Consider the following 22,120-nt stretch of genomic DNA (forward strand, 5'->3'; position numbering starts at 1 on the left):
ATGGAGTGCATTATGTGAAAAAGGTTGTCATGAATATACTGCTGGCTGGGATCCCTGCAGTTCTCAGAGATGAATTCCTTCGTCATGATGTTGAATCGTTGATGATCATGGCCAAACGTTTGGAGGGTTCTCAAACTGCTTGGAGAAAAAGTGGTGGATTTGCTGCTCCTTATGCTGTTCCGCAGCCTCCGAGAGATCACCCAGGAAATGCTTGTGGCTTTGAACGGAGATTAGAGATTCAACATGCTGTTAACCTTGAAAATCACGCTTCTTCGGGAAGACCTCCAGGGGATCCGGCTGTTAAAGTGGCACCCATATCTGGGGAAGAAGGAGGCCGTGGACGTCGTCGTGGGTATTTCAGCAGTGGAGCTGAACAAAGATGCTTCCGGTGTGATCAACCCGGCCACTTGGCGAGGGAATGCCGCCTATCCCCTGCTCAATCGATTGAAATTGGTCTCGCCAAGGTTTGTTGCTCCCGTGTTCCTTATTCTTCAGATAAAAAGGATGGCTTAATGGTCTCGGTAAAGTTGGGGGGCCGCGAGATCTCAGTATTATTGGACTCGGGAAGTGACCTTTGTATTGTCAGACGGGACTGTCTTGACGACAGGTATCTGTGGAACACTGAAACTGTAAACATACGTTGTGTACATGGGAGACCTACAGGTTAAAAATAAAAAAAAAAAAAAAAAAAGACGCTGAAAGACTACCTTCACATTGCTCCCTTGCTTGCTTGCTGCGGCTGATCTATTGCGCAAATTGCACTGTACTTCACAGACTTAAAAGTACAAACAGCACCTGTCAGTTTTTTGATTAGATTGTTTGCCTTTCTCTCTCTCTGTCCTTCCCTGCTCCTGACGTTCACTCCTTTGAAGAGGGAAGATATGTTTGCATTCTTTTAATTGTGAGATGGAACCGTCATGTCCGTCTTGTCAAGGAGTATGTTTAAACTTTTGAAAAAGAGACATGTTTGTTTGCAGTGTTTGAATAAAGTTCCTGTCTCTACAACCTCCTGTATTTCTGTGCAAATCTGTGACCCAAGCATGACAATATATATATCCATAAGGAGAGTGTTCAACATGAAAGGTAACCACGGCCAGGGTCGGAAGCCCCGTGAGACAAGAGCTTATGCAAAGAGATTTGGAAAAGTCCTGCATGGTTATGTCAGACACATTTCTTGTAGAGAGAAAGAAATGATATTCACTAACGGGCAGTTATACGTTGTGTTGTCACGATGTAATTCCAAACACAAAATTAAAATTCAATTCGATATTGATGAAAAGGTAAAAGCGAAAAGAGATCGAATATATGGACAAAAGTGATATGACAGAAGTCCGCCACGTGAAATGCAGATCACACGGCACGGCAGCAGCAAGCCAGCAGCTGATCGAGCAAAAAGGAGGTTTAAAAAAAAAAAAAAAAACACTGTATTTGTTTCCCATTGTATCACCATTTAAGAGGGGGTGTCAGAGGAGCGATCGCATCTCCTTGGGGTGCATTCAGCCCCCCTCTTCACAACACAAGCGGCAGAGACGCAAAGTGGTTAGCGCATAGCCCAGGCAGGGGAGTGGTTGAGTGAAGCGAGCAGGGGGCAAAGCCCCCTAGTGTGTGTGTGTATATATAAAAATATACATACATATACATATCTATATACATACATATACATATCTATATATCTATATATATATATATATATATATATATATTATATATACAGTGATCCCTCGCTATATCGCGCTTCGCCATTCGCAGCTTCACTCTATCGCGGATTTTATATGTAAGAATATTTAAATGTATATCGCGGATTTTTTGCTGGTTCACGGATTTCTCTGGACAATGGGTCTTTTAATTTCTGGTACATGCTTCCTCAGTTGGTTTGCCCAGTTGATTTCATACAAGGGACGCTATTGGCAGATGGCTGAGAAGCTACCCAACTTACTTTTCTCTTTCTCTCTCACTTTCTCTGATCCTGACATAGGGGGTGTGAGCAGGGGGGCTGTTCGCACACCTAGACAATACGGACGCTCGTCTAAAAATGCTGAAAGATTATCTTCACGTTGCTACCTTCTGTGCAGCTGCTTAGTGAAGCGACATGCTGCACGGTGCTTCGCATACTTAAAAGCTCGAAGGGCACGTACTGATTTTTGCATGTTTGTTTTTCTCTGTCTCTCTCTCTCTCTCTCTCTCTCTCCCTGCTCCTGACGGAGGGGGTGTGAGCTGCCGCCTTCAACAGCTTTGTGCCGTGGTGCTTCGCATACTTAAAAGCCAAACAGCCCTATTGATTTGTTTGCGTTCTCTGTCTTTATGACAGTCTCTGCTCCTGACGCACACTCCTTTGAAGAGGAAGATATGTTTGCATTCTTTTAATTGTGAGACAGAACTGTCATCTCTGTCTTGTCATGGAGCACAGTTTAAACTTTTGAAAAAGAGACAAATGTTTGTTTGCAGTGTTTGAATAACGTTCCTGTCTCTCTACAACCTCCTGTGTTTCTGCGCAAATCTGTGACCCAAGCATGACAATATAAAAATAACCATATAAACATATGGTTTCTACTTCGCGGATTTTCTTATTTCGCAGGTGGCTCTGGAACGCAACCCCCGCGATGGAGGAGGGATTACTGTACATACATATATATATTTTTATATATATATACACACACACACAGTATGCTCGCGCACGCACGCACACACACACACACACACACACACACACCTATCTTTCATGCACAACTCTATTGTCTCTAACTTTTTATGAAGTGCTGGAAAACCAATCATATTTAGTGCCTTTGACTACCAAAACAGTTTTTGTCTAGATGGCATAATATTATAGCAGTCAAGCACAACTGCCTCACTACTCCAGAGTTCTAGCTTCAAAAGCCGGCCTGTGCTCATATTTATCAAGCATCTCAGAGTATGAAAACAGTCATAACTAGTTTAAAAACCTCAGAGTGTTGCAAATTGGTCCTACTCTTTGGTCCTACTCTTAGGAACAGCAATTAAAAGCATTTTTTTTTTATCAATTTTCCTAATTTAAGAAACTACTCCTAACTTCACCAGGAGAGTTTGTGAACTGTCCTTAGTCACTAGGAGCTGCCAGAAGATTGCAATCAGGCAGGGATGTGCAAGCACATTCAGAAAAAGGGGAAATGTTTTCAAAACACTGAACAACAATGGACCCATTAAAAGATACCAATCTGACAGAGATGGAATAATATTCGTAACAAAACTTGTATGTCACATGGTCACCGATGCAAAGAAGTAATGTGCTGTCAAGCAAAACTAAAGTGTTGATAACATTATTTTTTTGCTCATATTGAAAAGGCAGGTTTGCAACCATGTCTTAAATTTTGCACCAACCTTTGAATGCCCTTATAACACGTGACATAATACACAGATTTATAGATTTCCCCACCACTCCACATAAGGTAACAAGTTGCAGTCTTGCAAAAAGGACACACACATTATGATCATTGCCCCAAGTATGGATGAACACACAAATGTGAATTGCAAGCAAATATAATACTATCAACACACAGGTGGTCAAAAATGTAAACTGTATTGTAAAAATCAGTCCAGTACTCTGAAGATAGATGGGGCTGGATGGGTGATTGACAGTGTACTTGTGTGATATACAGTAATCGCTAAGCCCTGCATTCCATGAACCCCTGAAATGGTTGCATTACATTTTACAATTCTGAGAAGGTTCAAGAAGGCAGTGAATAAATAGAGCCTCACACAAGATAACACAGGATCATGGACAGATGCATTGCATGCAACTCTGGAAGACAATCGGGAACACAGAAGAGTGATTGTGACCTCAGAAACAGTGCTGGTATAGCCATGGCTAGTTTCAGTATTACTGTTACTTTACAACATGGTTCCTGCAGCCATAGCAGTGGGATAGTGATTCTTCTAAAAGTATGGCTGTTTATCATTCATTCTTAAGTAAACGTGCCCGTTATTAAGCTTAACACTCATTTGGTGCATGTTTCTCTGTCTTTATATCTCAGTGCTCGTTTTAGCATTATTATTGATGTTATTGAGAAGTGCCAACAATTATGGACAGCTTTAGATTATTATTTGTGAATTTCCCCTTGGGATTCATAAAGTATCTATCTATCTGTCTAGATCAATATCCTACCTTTACTGCATTGTCTATTTTCTTCTTTGAATACTATTATTACTATAATCCTCATCATCTTTGTGGTGAAACCCCAGCATTTGAGTCAAAAAAACTACAAACCGTCACTAGGATTTTCAACTACAAAACATTTTGTGGCCCATGGTGCCATAAATTGAACTGTCATTCATACTCAAACATGAACTCAAACTCCTACTTCTTGCCGGGAGTGGGTGTAGGACACTTCATGGATACTTCTTGTGTCCTACTCTGGGATAAGACAAATTCTTACCCTAGTCAGACTTTGAGTACAAGGAGTAATTCAGATATACAGTAATCCCTCCTCCATCGCGGGGGTTGCGTTCCAGAGCCACCCGCGAAATAAGAAAATCCGCGAAGTAGAAACCATATGTTTATATGGTTATTTTTATATTGTCATGCTTGGGTCACAGATTTGCGCAGAAACACAGGAGGTTGTAGAGAGACAGGAACGTTATTCAAACACTGCAAACAAACATTTGTCTCTTTTTCAAAAGTTTAAACTGTGCTCCAAGACAGAGATGACAGTTCTGTCTCACAATTAAAAGAATGCAAACATATCTTCCTCTTCAAAGGAAACAGAGAGGAAAGCAAACAAATCAATAGGGCTGTTTGTTTTTAAGTATGCGAAGCACCGCAGGCACAAAGCTGTTGAAGGCGGCAGCTCACACCCCCTCCGTCAGGAGCAGGGAGAGAGAGAGAGAGAGAGAGAAAAACAAACTGAAAAATCAATACGTGCCCTTTGAGCTTTTAAGTATGCGAAGCACCATGCAGCATGGCGCTTCAGGAAGCAGCTGCACACAGAAGGTAGCAACGTGAAGATAATCTTTCAGCATTTTTAGACGAGCGTCCGTATCGTCTAGGTGTGCGAACAGCCCCCCCTGCTCACACCCCCTACGTCAGGATCAGAGAAAGTCAGCGCAAGAGAGACAGAGAAAAGTAAGTTGGGTAGCTTCTCAGCCATCTGCCAATAGCCTCCCTTGTATGAAATCAACTGGGCAAACCAACTGAGGAAGCATGTACCAGAAATTAAAAGACCCATTGTCCTCAGAAATCCGCGAAGCAGCAAAAAATCCGCGATATATATTTAAATATGCTTATATATAAAATCCGCGATAGAGTGAAGCCGCGAAAGGCGAAGCGCGATATAGCGAGGGATCACTGTACCTGATAAATACAGGCTCTGGTCTCTGCTTCTGTGGAGTCTGTAAATTTTGCCTATTTCACATCGCAAACACAAACAGGTTAAATAAACTGGAGTCCTACACTCAACCCATACAAGTAAGGCCTTGTGCTCTACAATGGACTGCCATCATATCCAGGGTTGGGTCCAGCCTTGCACTCAGTGCACCCCTTGACCCTAAACTGATAAATGGTTTATAGATGGATGGATATTTCTGTCTTTCATTATATCATGCTCTAAGGACATGTTACAAAAAAATGCATTGTACATAGTACCTTTAATAATGAACACCATCACAGAAAAATTTACAAACTAATGTCTTATTAGGCAGCACCTACTAAAAGGTGTGCAAGTGTTTATAAAAAATGCATCCTTCATTTTATTTCACAAATATCACATATAGCTTTATGGTGTCAATATTTTTGCCTCTCGTAAAAATATGTCTCACAAAGGAGCATTTTTCAAGTGACGATTATGATGAAATGTCCCTTAAAAACAAATCACTTATTGCATATAACCTCATTTAGTGTATGTTCTTCATCCATCCATCTTCCAAAGTCCTTTCTCCAGAGAAGGGGGAAGCTGCATCCCATCCCAACAAGCATCTGGTGCAAAGGCAGGAACACCACAAGGACAAGTCACCGGTCCATCACATGGTGAACACACACAGGCACTCATAACTACACACTGGGGCCAATTTAGCATCGCCAATCCACCTAACCTGCATAAGAAATCAAGGATTATGGTACCTTACATAACTGCTATCACATAGTATTTTCGGTGTTAGAAATTTTGCCTAGTATGGATGAATAATGAATACTCCATGCACACTTTACAATGCAACCAATCAATTTTATATAACAACTTTAACAAAGAACATTATCACAAATATCTCTCCTTCAACTGCAATCATCTGTATATTATATTGAACCTTTCAAAGTAATCAGTTTTCCAAAGTGGCTTTCACAAAGGAATTTACAAATAAAATGTTATATATATTGAGTTACTTAAAGTGACCACTGTCACAAAGCACTTACTGAAACAATCCAATGCAATCATATCTACCAAAAGCGTGCACAACTAGGACTGTTTCATAATTTCAATCAATCTTTATTTTCACGGCATATTTTAAAAGGCATCTCTGTCTTTATAAAGAAAACACATAACACATCTAAGTCAGTAGTAGAATAAAAAAAAAGGCAGACACGGCGCCATTCCATTGCAGGCCCAATGCACGCACGGACTCACTGGGACCTAATTAGAAACAGCAATTAAACTTACACACACATATTTGAGGTTGTGGGAGAAAAACTTGAGTACCTGCAGAAAAATCTATACAGACAGAAGGAGAATATGCAAACCCCACACTGATAGCACCCAGATTGCAGGATATTCATCAATCCTTACTTTATGCAGGCAATTTTTCATAATGAGCTTGCTCTAAAAACACCTTAATTTTACCGCATATAGTACCTTTCATCATGAACACAACCACCTGTCGGAGCACAATGTGTGAAGGAAGAAAAAAAAAAAAAAACACCGCTCTGGGGGTTAAGGTAGGTAAAACGAAACAAAGAAAAAGCATTTAAAGAGTATAAAGGACAGGGTATGTTATAGGGTATGACCACACTACTATGTTTTTGTTTTAAAATACAAACATTTATCTTACACGTGCACAAGTGAGTCAACCAAAGGAACCAGAAAACACCAATTCCGCACCAGGTCAGGGGGCAGCGGGTTGCGCTAAACCTCTCTCTTTTCTCTATGCAGACCATATACGAGAAATCCTGCCTGTCCCAGCCCCGAGGACATCACTTCCTGTGAAGCAACTATAAAAACCCCACATCCTTCATACTTAATCAGTTCTACTTTGGAATCGAATCTGTTAACATTATACTGAACTGAAAGCCTTTTGCTGCCAGGGAAACTATACAGGTGGCTGCCCCAAACCTTCGTTGTGTGTCCAGTCATTTATTTCACACATTATTCTCCATTTTCACTTTTCGTCCACACTACCCTAGTGTTAAGCCCAAAAAAATTAGGCTTTTATAAACACAACCTAGAGCCATATACTTCAGAAAACGAAGCTGATTGAAATGTACAGACTCTAATCATCACGCTCTGTGGCTCTCTCCCGATTAGACCCTACTCACTACAACGTCTTACTCCCAGACTGATCAAACTTCATGGAAGAAAGCTATATTCTAACATAAGGAACATAGAGGAGTTGCTTTGTATGGCGCCTGGTGTGTTGTTTACCTGTATGCATCTAAATTGTTTTTGGTGTATTATGAAGGCTGGATACATGAACAAAAGGCAAATCATTTACCGGTCACTATAGTTTTATGATTAATCTTGTGGCTGACAGCAATAATGTTACTGCACACATTCCCAGTATAGGCGACCGTCTATGTCATACAAGATTTCAGTTATTTTAGTGTGGACAGGGATACTTTTGTAAGCAATATGAAAATGTTAGTGTGGCCAGAGATTTTCATTTAAAAATGCAGTTTTATTGTGGATATAGCCTTAGACTAGGGCGTAACATAATTGTTTACTCCTCCAGAATGCATTTTTACCCCCAGCTTAAACTCTGATAATTCCTAATACTACTGTCAATACAGAAACGGATCCCTTAGATAAGTGAGAAGGCATCTTATGAAGTGATTCAGTTCAGTCTGCTTGGGCCAGGCAAGTGTGCACAGGCTTCACTGCCTTTAGCTTGGCTTGCATTTTAGCTTTATAGAAGGACTACTCAGGGGAAAGTGTTGCAGAAGGCCATGTTGAAGATTTAGGCAAGCTGCTTCTTTGTACTGATATGACTGGCTGAACAACTTGACTTTTCCCGATAGGCTCCTAATGTGCACAGTAAACAGCTGCCAGAAAGTGACAATGTGCTGTCACCAAGTAGGCATAAAAGGAAATGGGATACAATTCAGCAGCAGTTAATGAACACACATGTTAAGAGTCAAAAAGCCTTATACTCAGTGGGACAACCAAAGCATTTCTAATGCACTTCCGCATGTCAAACCTATAAGCCAGAACTGCCCCACCACCAGCTCCATGCAGCAAACAAGCCCTTCTGCCCGATCACATGAATGTAACATATGAATTTTACTCCGATAATCACCTCCCCAGAGATCTCATTCCTGGAAATTCTCAGAAATGTCATTTGGTTGAATAATTGAGCAGCTCTGCCTCAATCCAAGACTTGCAATGTTCAAAAAAAGCTTCTTTGCTGTAGGATCCCAGGTTTCAAACCTTCCAAATCATGTAAGCATGCCTTATGCTACCCTAGGTTGTCAATATACAGTTCAAATACATATTCTGTCTTGCAGCATAACACTTCCGAAAAAAGACAGGATAATTCTCAGTCCAGGATAGCACCCATCTGCAGATACTGTACCAGGCAAGCCTTATTCATGTTCCCAGTATATGAAGCCCATGAGCATAAAGTATCTGAATGTCGGGAGATACATGAACTACCACATGCCAATGGATGGTTACTGTGAAATAAGACAAATTTACCTCCTGGGAAAGTTTCCTGTTAAGGTGGCTATCACTTCCTTGTCCAATGCCCACTTTTTGTTTCTGTAGCACTGGCAGGATAAACATCATGCAGTGGTGCAGCACTTTTTTTTCCCCCATTTCCTTCTGGACACAGAGTAACTGTATGTACATGTTTTATGCTTTAATGGGTATCATAGTCCAACATGGCAAAAGGTTGTGGTGCTAAAACAGTCACAGAGCTAAATGCTAAATTTCAAAAATGACATACCTAGCTAAACTTATCCCCCTGTAAGCAGTATGCAATAAAAAGTATCATACTTTGGGTCTCACTGCTGATTCAATACAGTCATGGTGGCGCCAGGACTAATGGAAAGCCTTTCCATTAAATCCCAACCCACAAAATTAAGCCAAAGACTCTTTCTGAACCTAAATAATGGATGAGTTGGTTTAATGAGCAGAGCCTCCAAGTCTCTTTTAAGGAAGGGATACTGTCAGTGACAGTGGCAACATTCAGGAGCTATTAAAAAAAAAAAAAAAAACATAACATTGACTTGTACAAATATATTTAACCCGATTAACCTCTTAAACTTTGGACTTTAAACTCCAACGATGAAAGGTTCCTTCCTCAGATCTACAGTACTTACACTGTGTCAAGGAGCAAGTCAATGAATTTATACTTGCTCCAATTAGAAAAAGCTACACGGAAACAATTGTAATAATTTGCTGAAATTTTAAAGGCACCTTTAGTGAAAACTAACTCAAGTATAAACACCCTGTAAAATAAAAAAATCCGAACTGAACAACTGACATCTGTTTCACACTTATAGGTGAGGTGTACAACATTAGAACTATTTTTGACGTTTGCGGCCTCTTGAAGAATAAACTGTTTCTGTTCCTCATCCATTGTCAGTATGTCTCTGTACTTTTCATTGAGACTTGTACCTCTTTCAGCTGTGTTGTTCACTACCACCATGTGTGCACACAGTTCTCAAAATTCATTGAAGACTGGATCATCTGTTCTGGTTTCTTGAGAAATGACTGAGACCTTTCTTTGTCTTTTCCATCAAGACATCAAAGAAGGAGGTTGTTCTTTCTGTTACCAGATCCTCCAACTTCAGCTGTTCAGATTCATTTGTCAGCTTAACATGTCAAGGAATGTCTGGTAGTGGCGGCCATTGCAGGCTTTGCACCATCTTTTCCTTTGTTTCTGCGGAGACTGTCAAGAAAACGTTGCTAAAACAGAAAGTCCTAGTTACAAGTAGAATGTTCTTGAAATGCAACCTTGGTAATAGAATGTTCTTGGTTTCTTTTTTTCTTCTTTCATTGTTTACTAATCACTTAGCCAGTTAAGAACACCGCACAAGAGTATATACATAGTAACAATACAAATAAAATGTTCAGAATGGAGTGACCTACAAATGTTTCACAATCAGGCCGAAATTTCACAGGTAAACAAGCTATCCCTAATGGACAAAAATAAGCCTTGTAGAGAAATGATTCTACAAACATCAACTGTTTGCATTGAATGATGGACGACCCCAATGACCATACATCAAGGGTCATATTTCAGACACAAGTACTTTAAGCAGGCAAAGAAACACATGGATTTTCACATATTCACCTTTGATCATTTAAATGATAGGCTATAAACTTTTGATTGCAAAATGAATCATATCCTTACCACAAGATGAAGCTCCTTTTTCTTTCAATCCTTCATCCCTCTCATTTTAATTAAACGTGACTGAAGACCTGAGCCTATCTAGGCAGAACCGAGCACAACATGCGGTCAGTAGTCAACCTAATCAGGATGGCTTTAGGGACAGGACAAGAAAATGGAGCACCTGGAGAAATCCCACATAGGTTGTGAAAGGGCCAGGGTGGACACATGTATTCTGAATATTTTACAAGGTCCCATTCGCAGCAACTACCATCAAAAATTGGTTTACTGTTTAGTTCAGTTCTTATTCAGGTGAAAGACTGCGGGATGGAGGGGCAACAGAAGAACTGGGGATGGACTAAACAACGCTCCGATAATAAGTGTAAAGATCCTTGCACAAAGATCCAGCAGTTGTCTCTGAAGTGGTAACTCCAGGAAAGCAAACACAGAAAAAACTGTCAGTGGAAGACAACAGACAATTTATTAATAACTTTCAAGTCCAAAAGATGGCAGCAAGGAGGTTCTCTGTCATATGCAGATCCCTGTTATGCATGGGAAGGACTATCTTTCGGAGTTTAGTCTGCTTCTTTAAATGATAGTGAGGGCCAGAATAATAGGAGCGTCTACAGCAGGGGTATTAAACTCAAATCCTGGAGGGAGGAAAATTTAATTAAGTGCTCTGAATCTTAAAAAAGAAGTAATTTGAAATTAAGGTCAAAGAGGTATGCTCAATCAGAAGCAATCATTGGATACTAATTTAAGAAAATGGGAGGAACTGTTACCATTGCAGCCCTCCAGGATCCGAGTTGCTGCACAGGGAGCTTTTGAAGGATGGCCCCCAGGGCTTCAACAGCATGTCTGATCCCGGAAGTAGTCTTGGAAGTGACCCAAATCTAGGATATAAAGCCGCCTTTTCACAGTTTATTGAGCTTGGAGTTGGGAGGCGAGTCAAAGCAACAGCTCGACATGCAGAAGAAGAGAGAAGGCAGAGTTGAAACAAAACAGTTGGTGGTATTAAGAAGATTCTTTAGGTGATGCTGTGTTAGGTCAGTTGGCAGCCACCCCAGTGACTTGGTAGGGCTGATTCAGTTTAGCTAGGCTGAGCGACAAAAGGTACTCATGGTTTCCTCTTGCTTACTCAGTATTGTCTCTACTTTGCATTTCCTGACTTCTATAACCATATTTTGGAATTCTGATCTCACTGGCATTATTTGGGTTTGGAGACACCTGAAGTGCACACTAATAAGGTGTTTTATATAGTCCAGCTGATCAGTATCACCAAATATCACTATTAACATATATTGCCTGTCATAGTTACACCCAATAAACCCAGTCCAGTCTTCACCCACCATGTCTGCTTTCACTTTCTGCCCTATTACATTCATTGTTGTCCAGTTCCAGCCCCAGACATGTAAAGCACAGTGTGGCCTCCTGGTTTCTGAGATTGACCAGTTCCCACAAGACCGCTGATAGTGAGACATGGGTAAAGATCTTCTTTTCACTTTGTGCTGGGTCACCACACTGAAATGTTCATTCTTTATTAAATGATGCAATTTAACACTTGAATCCCCACTGGGAATTCCTTCCTTGCATATTATTTTTAGAGTGGGAGAGACACTTATGCTTTGCACACACACATACATACTGTAAACCCCCATCCTACCAAAGAGAGCCACAGGAGACTGTGGTGAAGTGATAAGCCACATCCATCCCAGCTGCAATGATAATTAATTAAGGTATAAATGGAATAGGATTGTCTTACTGATATCTCCAAGTCTGGCCCTGAAGTATCGCCGAGAATAAGACACTATAAAAGGCAACACTGTAGGATGGCATGGGACATGCAATAAGATAAGATCTCACACTGATATTTATTTTGGAAGCTTCAGAGGTTTTCCCCTCGCACCCATGCCTGAGGCAGTTACTCCCATTTCAACAATCACAGATGGAATTGATAGAAAACAGGCAGCTTTAGTTTTTCCAAGCTATAAAAAGAAGAAGAAAAAAAAAAGCGAACATGTTTTAGTTAAAAAAAGAAAAAAAAGAAGCATGAGGCCGGGTATAGGCTAATGCCAGGCAAGCCGGTCACCCTGTCAAAGCGGCTTTGTTCTCCGATCCGTAAGCCGACAGGTCTGGGGGCGTGGCCCAGTCGCTCAATTACCCAGCCGAGCGGCATCGCTGAAAATCGCACAGAATGAGCTCCCAGGGGATGCCATTATCCGGATAAAATACGCGCATTACAGCCAACTAAATGGGAAAAGCGCTTGGGAGCTTTCAGGCCATCACACTACTCTTGCGTTTTTGCCTTCAGCATCCTATCTGCTCCAGTGGTTTACCTGTTTGGCCTCTCCCATGTCCACTTAAAATTAGGACTCCTCCTCACTCCTCTATCACCATAACCACCTGGACAACTCTGCCCATTAAGACCCTGGACTCAGTTTTCTTTATCAATTACTTTCAAGATCCCGATCATCTGGGCTTCATTTCTGTCCACTGAGATCTGCACTCAACTCATGTGACACTTTGCTATCCAAGGTGCTACCTTTTGGTATTTTTGTGTGTGTTAATGTATTCACTCGTGCTACTCAAGGTGGAGTGCAGCGTTTTGGAGTTTGAAGTAGTCCAGTCCGTTTGCTCTTCAATGACACGTGTTCATGTGGCTGTTTCTTAGTACCCTAGTATCGGTCAGTTATTCCAGGCAACCCAATACATGCTAACCACCAGTTTACAGTGCCTTCTGCTTGAGGGTTCTTTAACAATCAGCCATTTCATCCACTTGGTTGAAGCCAACATACCCTCTACCTCTTATCTACCTGACAATTTATTTGATATCAATTTATTTATGACTAAGGAGTCCATTTTAAGAGTGAAGTGATTATGGACTAGCCATGGATCAAGCTGCAGCTCATCACTGTGCCAACAACACTTTGGTGTCTTTAATTGCCTGTGTGTGTCTATGTTGCCCCAGCACAATTTAAAACACTCATCCCTTAGCAGTTACAGCTCTACAAAATGTATTTTTAGTGGTACAGATGCGTAACATACCCCCACCCCACACCTCCTGCTGCTTTTAGGCAGAAGGCAAAGTAGATTAATATGCTTTCTTCATTCCATTCACACTTTCCTCTGTAGCCTTAGTACAAGAACTGCAGGAATCCTCTTTACCTGATAAGTGCCCATAGCTACTTGAAAGGTCCCTGCAGAACACTAGAGGTTACATAGTTCAGAAAATTAGCACAGCTTACAAGCACCTTTCACCGTTCAAAATCTTGACACTGATAATCTTTAATCTCTAGAACAGTCAAGACCTTATGTGAACTCTCTTGCCACTCCAGAATGCAAACTGTTTTTCTAACCAGGATTTATGAGTCCTGGCATTATGTAGTCTACTCGACATCTATACAGGTCCTGAGACAGAACTGAAGTACTCACTCCATATCAGTTACAGAAACCAACTTAGCTACAAAATGATGAAACCCCTCCTCCACTAAAACTTCACCATTATCAATTACAACAAAAAGCATATTTTCTCATTATTCTAGAATTTCTTTATTATGATCTTTGGAATGCCCGTTCACCTCTGTCGTTGTAATGTTCTCTAACCTATTCACCTTTAAGCTACATATTGGGTATTTCAAATAAAGCATGGTTGGTTATATATACATAAAAAACATTTTTTTCATAAAGTGCCTTTTAGAACTAAGTCACAAAGATTTTCTGTTTATATAGTGCCTTCTACTCATTATACACACATTAAAAAAAAAAAAAACAATGTCCATTTTATACAGTGCCTTTAAAACTTCTCACCTCCTGAATGATGTTATTGTCCATTTTATTATATGACTCAATAAAGTCAAAAATCATTTATTAAGGCGTCTTTCAAAACTATTACCTCCTCAATGAGATCAATGTTACTTTTATGTAGCGGCTTTCAGAATCCATACCATATCAATGAAATGATTTAACACAACGTCCTTCAAAATAATTACCTCCTCTTAGATATAATTTAACCTCCTATTGTGCCATCAATAATATTAGCATTTCATTTAATATAGTGCCTTTTGATATGAGCACTACCTCAAAGTATCAGTGCTAATATTTAGAGTGCCTCACAATTATTACTATCTGAATGAGATTAAAGTAGTTAAAGCTTTGGACTTCAAACTCTGAGATTGTGGGTTCAAATCCTGCTAGTGACACACTGCGATGATGAGCAAGTCACTTCACATGCATGTGGTCCAGTTGGAAAAACAAAAGAAATATAGCCAACTGTATCTCAAATGTTCTGAGTCGCCTTGGATAAAGGCGTCAGCCAAGCAAGTACATTTATTAAAGGGTCTTGTATGGATAATACCCTCTCAATAAAATGACTATCCTTTTTATATAGCACCTTTCAATGTTATTACACTTCCAATGATATACTATCATTTTTAACATAGTTGCTTTCATAATCATTACAATTTCAATGAAGCCAATGTTCATTTCATATAGTGCCTTTCAGTGAGACACATTGTACAGTTAATAAAGCATCATTCAGAACTACTGCCCAATGAGAGGAATGTTCATTTGATAGTAATGGTCATTAAAAGCACTATTATCTAATGAGATGAATGTTCATTTAACATAGTGCCTTTCAAAATGATTATCTTTTTAAGAAGGTCAGTGTTAATTTAATGTAATGCCTTCACAATTATTATCACATCAATAGATAACTTTCTGTTTCACGGTTTTTACCAAGTTAATGAAATCAATGTCCTTTCTATATAGTGCCTCTCAAAGACCCCACTGTCCATTTTATACAGTGAAACCGAATTATTGTCTTTTCAATGACATCAAAGTCCATTTTTTACACATACTGTATGATTTGGCAATTGCGTCAATGAGATCAGCACTGCATTCATTTTACGTTAGGACCTTCACAGTCATTATTATTTTAGCGTGTTTGATGTCCATTTTAAATAAGGCCTTTCACAACCATAACCTGTTCATTTTATATAGTGCCTTCCACAGCCGGCTCAATTTCAGAGTCCTTTACAAAACAATCAATATTCACCCTACAAGACAATCACTAATAGCTTTAAATAACTTCTTCTTCTTTTGGCTGCTCCCTTTAGGGGTCGCCACAACGGATCATCTTCTTCCATATCTTTCTGTCCTCTGCATCTTCTGTTACCCCCATCACCTGCATGTCCTCTCTAACCACATCCATAAACCTTCGCTTAGGCCTTGCTCTTTAAATCTTGCCCGACAGCTCTATCCTTAGCATCCTTTTCCCAATATACCCAGCATCTCTCCTCTTCACATTTCCAAACGAACACAATCTCGCCTCTCTGACTTTGTCTCCCTTTAAATAACAATTGTAAAAAAAACATGCTGAGCTGCTGTTGGGCAGAAGAACCCCACTGATCACTTAACCAAGAGCTGGTGATTGGAAATCAGCATAGTCGGCAGACCACTCACACAATAGTTCTTAACCTTAGAGCCAGTCCTTGTATCAGTAAATGTAATTAAATGGCCAGGGTGTGCCAAATTCCTCTCTCAACTGCAAACGGAGGTGTGACACACATCAGTAAAAGGACAAATGCTCAGACACAGATGTGCCTACAATACAATACAATAGTCGATTATTATATAGCCCAAAATCACACAAGAAGTGCCGCAATGGGCTTTAACACGCCCTGCCTTTTGACAGCCCCCCAGCCTTGACTCTCTGTGAAGACAAGGGAAAAACTCCCGGGGAAAAAAAAAACCCTAGTAAGGAAAAAGAAATGGAAGAAACCTTGGGAAAGGCAGTTCAAAGAGAGACCGCTTTCCAGGTCGGTTGGGCATGCAGTGGGTGTCAAAGAGAAAGGGGTCAATACAATACAATACACAGAACAAAACACAAGTAATCCCCAATACAGTATAATAGTAAAATAAAAATATTACAAGTACAGAGCAGAATTTAATAGTAATTAATCACATAATATCAAAGTGCCAGGTATCCAAAGAAGAAGGTCACACAGACAACGACGAGTTGCGATACAATTGTCTGTCAGAAAGTTCATCACAACAGTCCAAGTGCCTAAACAGTATCACACTTTCGTGCCAGAAAACTGCAGACAAGAGATAGATGCAAATTTTAAATCTGAGCTCCAGATTCACCAAAATAGCTAGAGGAAGGATATATTTATACCTCCAGAGGAAACACAGATAAGCTCTTAGATACCAAAAATCACTCCGTAGGCAGCAGATGGAATGGTAGGAGTGAATACACAGACAAGCCTAAAGTCACAGCTAAGCCATAGCAGAATCGCTTAATGTGCATTAAGGCATCCTACAAAAATGGAATGTGCTCCAGAATCGAGTATGGATTCTTTAGACACACACAGACTGACCTAAATCATAGAGCCACTTGGATCCAAGTGAATTTTCTAAGCACAGCTGAATAATAGAGGGGGTCACTGTTAGGAGAAAGGTGGCACTCTTCAAAGAATATAAATACAGAGCTTAAATGCTGTCCGCAGGCTGCAAGTACAAATGCCATGCTCCAAAGCAGATGAGAGGGGCGAGAGTGTGCCTGTTTAATAGAAATGTTCAAGATGGAGGTGGGATGCTCCCCGATTTCAAATTAATGTCATCAGCGGTTGAGTACTGCAAGAATAGGCTCTCGCTATCAGTAGACCAGAGTGTAGCCGCCTTTTTCATTATAACACTCATGTGTGACCTTTTCTAATTGAATTTTGATTACGCACAACAGCAAACCTTATGAAAAAAAACAGAGTGGTAGCTGAATAAATTGGTCACCTTGGCATGGCATGCACCACACAACATGGCACTCTGGAATGTGCATAAATGGGCAACTTTGCTATAATGTCCTTCCTGATCAGCACCAGACAGCTCCACCACTTCAGTACCTAACATCTCATAAAAAAAAATAAAAAAAATGAGCAGAAATAAAACAGTGGGTGAGGGCTGGCATGCAAATGAAATTGAAGCAATTTTCCCACAAAATATATGTTCTCAGGCGGGCACAGGAAAGGCCTACCTTTCTTTTCCCCAGCCCCAGTTTTCAGAGCCGTTCCTCCACGACACCGAGCTCCATGTAAATGCTTCCCTTTGTTATCCACAGCGCATCGCTCCAGTCAGCCCATTGCACTGAGATACTGTCCCGACACGGGAGCCGTACGCAGGCTGCTTTCCTGCGGATTCTCTGGTTTCCAGGCGACAGCCAATACAGTGCGAAGGCACCCCCAACCCCCCTGCACCCCCCCCACCCCTGGCAGATACTTCATGCAGATTGGGCAGGCAGCGGCACGCTTCATGCAAGGAGGTCAGGAAATTAAGGAAATGAGAAAGGGGCAGCATCGGCAGCCTCTAGGGAATTCAACCTGAAGAGTGCGGTCTGTGTCGTTGGTGAATAATATAATATTCAGGGGGGGTCACTTGCCCCCTCCCCAAAATAAATAAATATACCTTGCCAGATTCAACCTCAAAATTAACATATGCCCAATGTAGCCTGGCACATTATGGCAGAAACAAGATACAACACTACTACTGCTGCAAATAAGAGAAAACTGGGCACTGCCACATACAGTCACCCAATGTGAACTTATGATTAGCTTTACAATTAACTTTATCCTGTGTACCACACTGCTTCTCCACCTGAGGCAGAGGACAACAAGTAAAGACATACCTGTTTGCCACTTCCAAATTAAAGGGTACACGTGTCCTCAATAGGACAAGGAATAACATGGAGCTGCTGTTCACCCTATCACAAATTAACCACCCTCCCCAAAAAACACACCTTCCCCCACTTTCTGCCTCCTGTCTTAACAGTACTACCAAAATACACTTCTTTTTCACCCCCACCAACTCAGCTACCCCCATACCTCCTGGCAGCTTTAGGGCACCTATAAAGGAAATGATGGCTATAAACCTCCCGACACCCCTGCCCTAGAGCAGCGCTGATTGTTACATGTTAGTGGGTGAGGGGCAGACTGTGGGCAAGCAGCTTCTCAATAAGAAATGCCACTTAATGATTTGTATTCTTGATGAGGGGGCCAATGGAATAGCATCAAAAGGGAGTCCTACAGAAAGCCTCAGCTATAATTTCTCCCTGCAGATAGACAACCACAGCAACTGAAACAAGCTGATGTGGCCTGCTGATAAGAGGCACAGACAGGCCCAGGTAGTCACCTGGAGGGGATTAGAGAGAAGATAGACAGGGGATGGTGCTTTGAGAAGACAGAGGAAACATGTTCTGATAGTGAGGGTGAGCACTAAACTGTGGTATTTCATTAATTTGAAGTGAGGCAGTCTACTGGCAGAAGTACTCCTGACAGTAGAAAGAGCGTGGATTTGAATTGGATTTGGATTTGAAACAGAATGGGAAGATTCTGTGAGTGGAGATGAGAGTGGACATGAGTTGCACTTTCAGGTGAAGGTAAAAACAGCAGCAGACTTCAAGGGATTTGTGAGGAAAAAAATGCATATGCCAAAAAAAATAAATAAAATAAAAAAATGAAGTTTTATAAAACCTGGTGTACACACATTTCTATGCAATTCACCATTTATAAATCACAATCATCTTGTAAACATGCATATGTGAATGTAATTCAAACTCCACAAGGAAACATCCATATATGGAGCATACTAATCCACCTCATACATATGCCAAATTGATGCTGCAGAACTTCATTGGCCGGTACAGCTGCCTGCCCCCTGAAGCATCGAGACCCCATCATCTGCACTCAAGATTATCTGGCTGTGCTCCACAACTGAGAGTGCAAGATCATACACAGCATTATAGTGTCTCTCTTCTGTGCTCTGGGGGTCTGGGAAAGGCATAAGGTGCCAGCATCTGAGCGGGTAGCCACATGATTGCTGTTACAATGAATAGTACAGACCATATGAGAAAACTGAGGATTCAGCAAGCTACCTTGCCCAGAAGCTATTCAACACGTGCAGTACCATTACATCGGCCAAAAATATTTTGCCTCAAAATAAATGAATCATGGTCTGAGTTGGACAACTAAGACACAATGTTTGTGAGCCATATCATGTCATCACAGATGACTTGAGCATTAATTAAATACAACTACTTATGGTTAACAAAAGTAGATTCATTCTTGCTAGATGCCCTTATTGCAGTCAATTGCTCCAATTATGTTAGGAGAACTGGACACTGCGGCAAATTGCCTTTTTATGTTGGAAAAAACATGTTATGCTATATGTATGTGCCTCACTAGTTGACTAATGGCTTCAAGCACAGCAGGTATGATGGAGTGAAGCTTGGCTGGGATATTCTTGACCTGTCGGACAGTTCCCACGAGAAGTGACAACAAGTAGCCAATATAAATTGAGAAAACACCAAAAACGTTTTTTCAGTGCAAATACGTATTTGGCCCTCTTAAAAAGGAACTAAAATACAGCCGGTACATCATATTCATCATTTTTAAGGTATAATATATATCACATTCTAATAACGGCTTGGTGATATGAATTAATATGCGCACGGGTCATCATTGCACTGGTTTGGCTGCATTTCCGTACTTGATCAAAGGTGTGGTCATTTCCCAGTATCTGCAAAATGATGTGTGCGCACAGGTCAGTGTTGCTTAAGATGTACGCTTGTTCCCCCATCAAGTTTCCTTTTATAAATCCTGACATTTGTGTTAGAAGTTGTGTATGCACATTTCAAGCTTCTTTTGTGTATAGATAAGGTTTTTAAATGAGGCCATGGCAACACTTCACCACTCTCCAGCGCCATGATCAGTAAGTATTACAACTACACCTCAAAACTTGTCTTCCCAACCTCAAGTCAGGTGAGTGCAGGTCTAAGGTATCTGAGCAGTATGAGTGAAAACAGTCAATAGTGTCCTAAGAAGTGATAACAATGGAGTCTGTTGGTGTTCGCTGTGCCAAAGTCTATTAATGAGGATCACCTGTGGTGTAGTGGGTCTTAGGGGTTAAGAGGGGAGCAAACTGTCTATTGAAGCTAAAGTTTTAGCAGTGTTCTCATGGATTATCAAAAATATTGTTGTTATGGTGTCAGCTGTAATGACTCCAGGGAACCTGACAGGGAGGAAGTCACTTACAGGATGTCTTGCCGTCAATCTTAGTCAAGGAAAGCGCAGAGGCAGAAAAATGTGGAATAGTCTTTAAGTTACTGTTAAGGCAAGTCTGGAGTGACAGTGCAGGGTCTGGCAATGGTAAGAGTAGTGGTGTCTCTCAGTAACACATGTGGAAGCCTTACATGCACATATTCTCCAAGTTAAAAGGCTGCAAGATATAAGAAACTATACTGACAGCATCGGGCTCAAAGGGAGGAAGCAGTTTTGGATAAGAAATCAATCCACTGCAGAGCATGCTCAAAAAGACAACCACACCCAATCATGAAGTACCACTAGGATTTGGGAAAGCCTGAGCATTTAGAAAAACACATACTGAACAAGGTGAGCGTGCAAACTCCACACAGGCAGTGAGCGGGCCAGGATATCACCCCACTCTAATGTAGCCACAAGATGGCAGCATTATCCATTGTGCTACCATGATGATCACATGCAGGATTAAGTTCAAGTTTATTGTCACGTGTACACAGCACTGTGATACTATATGTGACCAACATGCAACATGTTGCCATTCTCCAGCATCATCAGGGCTTGAATTTTGTCATTAATGTGTGGGCATCAATCCATTATTCCAAGGTCACACATGGTTTAACTTAATAAAATGGAATAAATCATGCTGCTCTTTCAAGGCAAAACAAACAAAAGGTTTTTGTTATTGACAATTTTATCCCATTATGGAGTGCAGTAATAAAAATAAAAAAAAACACATTTCATGCTTGCATCGAGAGGGTGATGATGTGTCCAGTCAGCTGTGAGTTTCAATCATTTTAACTTTGTAGTGTCATGCATTTGAATGAGAGTTTTCTAAGATAGTGAATTAAACAGCTTTTTTTAATACAGCACCATGCAGAGCCCTAATAAAGGAATGAAGGCTTTGAATGTAATGAACACGACTCTAGTTGTCCATCCAACCATGGTCTAACCAGCTTTTCTGTACCTGTGCCTTGACTATATCAGTGACTAAAAGGGCAGTTCCATATGTTAATTTCAAAACAAACGTATTTAGTCACAGTTTAACAATATCCATGTTGGCAAGACATTTGTGTGGCTCAGTTCATGCTGCTTTCAAGAATGAGGCAAATGTCTATAATGATAGACTATATAATAAAACATGTGGAAGAATGAGGAAGTGCAAGTGTGCGTCACACAAGGATTTGTGTCATTCATTGGGTTTTTGAAGTTTTAGTATAACAACTAAAATGTGACCCCCGCATTTTATCTGATTCAGAGCATGGTAGAACACATCTGAATGGTACGGTCAGGATAATTCTGGCTTAGTACACAGGCATAAGTAACAGCAAAATACGATCACTTATGTGCAGCACACTAAAAGCAGAACAAAGCAATTTAGACAGTACTTCTAAAATAATGAATAAAAATACAGTTGGCAAGTTTAAATTCATAACAGTAGCCTTAAAGTTGGGAAAATTAAAAAAAAGAAAAAGAGGGTGTTGACATTTGAAATTTGAATTAACTTCACTTGTTTATTACATACTAGCTGA

At 40.6% G+C, this 22,120-nt stretch overlaps 1 protein-coding gene across 7 annotated transcripts in view; it reads right to left on the minus strand.

Moving 5' to 3' along the window:
* LOC114656269 (polyhomeotic-like protein 2) overlaps positions 1–22,120 on the minus strand; it is a 121,598-nt gene that overhangs the window by 85,853 nt on the left and 13,625 nt on the right. The window contains exon 1 of one of the 7 annotated variants that reach the window (XM_051931089.1): positions 17,534–17,753. The exons of the other annotated variants lie outside the window; for them this stretch is intronic. The gene's annotated coding sequence lies outside the window, so the exon portion shown is untranslated. Of the gene's footprint in view, positions 1–17,533; positions 17,754–22,120 lie in introns of those variants that run through there. 7 annotated transcript variants of the gene reach the window in all.

This window comes from Erpetoichthys calabaricus, chromosome 8 (genome assembly GCF_900747795.2).
Source record: "Erpetoichthys calabaricus chromosome 8, fErpCal1.3, whole genome shotgun sequence".
Taxonomy (NCBI): domain Eukaryota; kingdom Metazoa; phylum Chordata; class Cladistia; order Polypteriformes; family Polypteridae; genus Erpetoichthys; species Erpetoichthys calabaricus.